The following is a 5,000-nucleotide window of genomic DNA, read 5'->3' as shown; positions in this document are numbered from 1 at the left end:
TTTAACATAGACTTTGCTTTGTGTCCTCCTTCTAAACTTGCTTCCACATTTCTTGCCTTCAGGTTAGACTATGAATGTTTCCCATTTCATGCTTTTTTGTAATGTAAACTCTTGTCTGCCTTACCTTCAACTTCCCCTTGAACACAGATGGCAGTAGTCAGATGACGTTGCTTACCTACTCAGGCCACATACGTCTGGGTAATATAGTGCTAGTCCATTCAGAGTTAAAAAAACGCTACCTAACCCGGATCCCAAAACTCTATTTACCCATTGCACAAGTTAACTGCTGAATGATACAGGACTCCTTAAAACATATCTCTAACATATAAGGGTAAACATCCAGGTCATGCATCTAGTTTGTTGAATGGTTCAAATCAAAGTATGAAGACCACAGCTAGCAGCAGGCCGAAATAGCTCAGTTGGGAGAGCGTTAGACTGAAGATCTAAAGGTCCCTGGTTCAATCCCGCGTTTCGGCACAGTTGAGAGGTTCTTTGCTTCTAACAAAATAGGTCTTGGAATCAGCTGTAGTACTTTTTTCACTAATCATCAAATTTTTTCTAACTGATATACAACACAAGCAATTTAACATAGACTTTGCTTTGTGTCCTCCTTCTAAACTTGCTTCCACATTTCTTGCCTTCAGGTTAGACTATGAATGTTTCCCATTTCATGCTTTTTTGTAATGTAAACTCTTGTCTGCATTACCTTCAACTTCCCCTTGAACACAGATGTCAGTGGTCAGATGACGTTGCTTACCTACTCAGGCCACATACGTCTGGGTAATATAGTGCTAGTCCATTCAGAGTTAAAAAAAACGCTACCTAACCCGGATCCCAAAAACGCTATTTACCCATTGCACAAGTTAACTGCTGAATGATACAGGACTCCCTAAAACATATCTCTAACATATAAGGGTAAATATCCAGGTCATGCATCTAGTTTGTTGAATGGTTCAAATCAAAGTATGAAGACCACAGATAGCAGCAGGCCCAAATAGCTCAGTTGGGAGAGCGTTAGACTGAAGATCTGAAGGTCCCTGGTTCAATCCCGGGTTTCGGCACAGTTGAGAGGTTCCTTGCTTCTGGCAAAAGAGGTCTTGGAATCTGCTGCAGTACTTTTTTCTCTATTCATCAATTTTTTTCCAACTGATATACAACACAAGTAATTTAACATAGACTTTGCTTTCTGTCCTCATTCTAAACTTGCTTCCACATTTCTTGCCTTCAGGTTAGACTATGAATGTTTCCCATTTCATGCTTTTTTGTAAAGTAACCTCTTGTCTGCCTTACCTTCAACTTCCCCTTGAACACAGATGTCAGTAGTCAGATGACATTGCTTACCTACTCAGGCCAAATACGTCTGGGTAATATAGTGCTAGTCCATTCAGAGTTAAAAAAATGCTACCTAACCCGGATCCCAAAAACGCTATTTACCCATTGCACAAGTTAACTGCTGAATGATACAGGACTCCTTAAAACATATCTCTAACATATAAGGGTAAATATCCAGGTCATGCATCTTGTTTGTTGAATGGTTCAAATCAAAGTATGAAGACCACAGCTAACAGCAGGCCGAAATAGCTCAGTTGGGAGAGCGTTAGACTGAAGATCTAAAGGTCCCTGGTTCAATCCCGGGTTTCGGCACAGTTGAGAGGTTCCTTTCTTCTAACAAAATAGGTCTTGGAATCAGCTGTAGTACTTTTTTCTCTATTCATCAAATTCTTTCCAACTGATATACAACACAAGCAATTTAACATAGACTTTGATTTGTGTCCTCCTTCTAAACTTGCTTCCACATTTCTTGCCTTCAGGTTAGACTATGAATATTTCCCATTTCAGGCTTTTTTGTAATGTAAACTCTTGTCTGCATTACCTTCAACTTCCCCTTGAACACAGATGTCAGTGGTCAGATGACGTTGCTTACCTACTCAGGCCACATACGTCTGGGTAATATAGTGCTAGTCCATTCAGAGTTAAAAAAACGCTACCTAACCCGGATCCCAAAAACGCTATTTACCCATTGCACAAGTTAACTGCTGAATGATACAGGACTCCTTAAAACATATCTCTAACATATAAGGGTAAATATCCAGGTCATGCATCTAGTTTGTTGAATGGTTCAAATCAAAGTATGAAGACCTCAGCTAGCAGCAGGCCGAAATAGCTCAGTTGGGAGAGCGTTAGACTGAAGATCTGAAGGTCCCTGGTTCAATCCCGGGTTTCAGCACAGTTGAGAGGTTCTTTGCTTCTAACAATATAGGTCTTGGAATCAGCTGTAGTACTTTTTTCACTATTCATCAAATTTTTTCTAACTGATATACAACACAAGCAATTTAACATAGACTTTGCTTTGTGTCCTCCTTCTAAACTTGCTTCCACATTTCTTGCCTTCAGGTTAGAATATGAATGTTTCCCATTTCATGCTTTTTTGTAATGTAAACTCTTGTCTGCATTACCTTCAACTTCCCCTTGAACACAGATGTCAGTAGTCAGATGACATTGCTTACCTTCTCAGGCCACATACGTCTGGGTAATATAGTGCTAGTCCATTCAGAGTTAAAAAAACTTTACCTAACCCGGATCCCAAAAACGCTATTTACCCATTGCACAAGTTAACTGCTGAATGATACAGGACTCCTTAAAACATATCTCTAACATATAAGTGTAAATATCCAGGTCATGCATCTAGTTTGTTGAATGGTTCAAATCAAAGTATGAAGACCACAGCTAGCAGCAGGCCGAAATAGCTCAGTTGGGAGAGCGTTAGACTGAAGATCTAAAGGTCCCTGGTTCAATCCCGGGTTTCGGCACAGTTGAGAGGTTCCTTTCTTCTAACAAAATAGGTCTTGGAATCAGCTGTAGTACTTTTTTCTCTATTCATCAAATTCTTTCCAACTGATATACAACACAAGCAATTTAACATAGACTTTGATTTGTGTCCTCCTTCTAAACTTGCTTCCACATTTCTTGCCTTCAGGTTAGACTATGAATGTTTCCCATTTCAGGCTTTTTTGTAATGTAAACTCTTGTCTGCAATACCTTCAACTTCCCCTTGAACACAGATGTCAGTGGTCAGATGACGTTGCTTACCTACTCAGGCCACATACGTCTGGGTAATATAGTGCTAGTCCATTCAGAGTTAAAAAAACGCTACCTAACCCGGATCCCAAAAACGCTATTTACCCATTGCACAAGTTAACTGCTGAATGATACAGGACTCCTTAAAACATATCTCTAACATATAAGGGTAAATATCCAGGCCATGCATCTAGTTTGTTGAATGGTTCAAATCAAAGTATGAAGACCTCAGCTAGCAGCAGGCCGAAATAGCTCAGATGGGAGAGCGTTAGACTGAAGATCTGAAGGTCCCTGGTTCAATCCCGGGTTTCGGCACAGTTGAGAGGTTGCTTGCTTCTGACAAAAGAGGTCTTGGAATCTGCTGCAGTACTTTTTTCTCTATTCATCAAATTTTTTCCAACTGATATACAACACAAGCAATTTAACATAGACTTTGCTTTGTGTCCTCCTTCTAAACTTGCTTCCACATTTCTTGCCTTCAGGTTAGACTATGAATGTTTCCCATTTCATGCTTTTTTGTAATGTAAACTCTTGTCTGCCTTACCTTCAACTTCCCCTTGAACACAGATGTCAGTAGTCAGATGACGTTGCTTACCTACTAAGGCCACATACGTCTGGGTAATATAGTGCTAGTCCATTCAGAGTTAAAAAAACGCTACCTAACCCGGATCCCAAAACTCTATTTACCCATTGCACAAGTTAACTGCTGAATGATACAGGACTCCTTAAAACATATCTCTAACATATAAGGGTAAACATCCAGGTCATGCATCTAGTTTGTTGAATGGTTCAAATCAAAGTATGAAGACCACAGCTAGCAGCAGGCCGAAATAGCTCAGTTGGGAGAGCGTTAGACTGAAGATCTAAAGGTCCCTGGTTCAATCCCGGGTTTCGGCACAGTTGAGAGGTTCTTTGCTTCTAACATAATAGGTCTTGGAATCAGCTGTAGTACTTTTTTCACTATTCATCAAATTTTTTCTAACTGATATACAACACAAGCAATTTAACATAGACTTTGCTTTGTGTCCTCCTTCTAAACTTGCTTCCACATTTCTTGCCTTCAGGTTAGACTATGAATGTTTCCCATTTCATGCTTTTTTGTAATGTAAACTCTTGTCTGCATTACCTTCAACTTCCCCTTGAACACAGATGTCAGTGGTCAGATGACGTTGCTTACCTACTCAGGCCACATACGTCTGGGTAATATAGTGCTAGTCCATTCAGAGTTAAAAAAACGCTACCTAACCCGGACCCCAAAAACGCTATTTACCCATTGCACAAGTTAACTGCTGAATGATACAGGACTCCTTAAAACATATCTCTAACATATAAAGGTAAATATCCAGGTCATGCATCTAGTTTGTTGAATGGTTCAAATCAAAGTATGAAGACCACAGATAGCAGCAGGCCGAAATAGCTCAGTTGGGAGAGTGTTAGACTGAAGATCTGAAGGTCCCTGGTTCAATCCCTGGTTTCGGCACAGTTGAGAGGTTCCTTGCTTCTGGCAAAAGAGGTCTTGTAATCTGCTGCAGTACTTTTTTCTCTATTCATCAATTTTTTTCCAACTGATATACAACACAAGTAATTTAACATAGACTTTGCTTTCTGTCCTCATTCTAAACTTGCTTCCACATTTCTTGCCTTCAGGTTAGACTATGAATGTTTCCCATTTCATGCTTTTTTGTAAAGTAACCTCTTGTCTGCCTTACCTTCAACTTCCCCTTGAACACAGATGTCAGTAGTCAGATGACATTGCTTACTTACTCAGGCCAAATACGTCTGGGTAATATAGTGCTAGTCCATTCAGAGTTAAAAAAACGCTATCTAACCCGGATCCCAAAAACGCTATTTACCCATTGCACAAGTTAACTGCTGAATGATACAGGACTCCTTAAAACATATCTCTAACATATAAGGGTAAA

General features: G+C 39.8%; 3 non-coding genes across 3 annotated transcripts; all 3 read left to right on the top strand.

The window, feature by feature from the left end:
• Positions 1-1,571: 1,571 nt before the first annotated feature.
• TRNAF-GAA (transfer RNA phenylalanine (anticodon GAA)) lies at positions 1,572-1,644 on the top strand. The gene has a single exon. It is a non-coding gene; the product is annotated as a tRNA-Phe (tRNA).
• Positions 1,645-2,737: 1,093 nt separating this feature from the next.
• TRNAF-GAA (transfer RNA phenylalanine (anticodon GAA)) lies at positions 2,738-2,810 on the top strand. The gene has a single exon. It is a non-coding gene; the product is annotated as a tRNA-Phe (tRNA).
• A 1,092-nt stretch (positions 2,811-3,902) lies between these two features.
• Positions 3,903-3,975, top strand: TRNAF-GAA (transfer RNA phenylalanine (anticodon GAA)). The gene has a single exon. It is a non-coding gene; the product is annotated as a tRNA-Phe (tRNA).
• Positions 3,976-5,000: the final 1,025 nt, after the last annotated feature.

This window comes from Lissotriton helveticus, chromosome 8 (assembly GCF_964261635.1).
Source record: "Lissotriton helveticus chromosome 8, aLisHel1.1, whole genome shotgun sequence".
NCBI classification, from domain to species: domain Eukaryota; kingdom Metazoa; phylum Chordata; class Amphibia; order Caudata; family Salamandridae; genus Lissotriton; species Lissotriton helveticus.
Note: the sequence above shows the minus strand (reverse complement) of the source record. Positions and strands in the feature narration are given on the sequence as shown.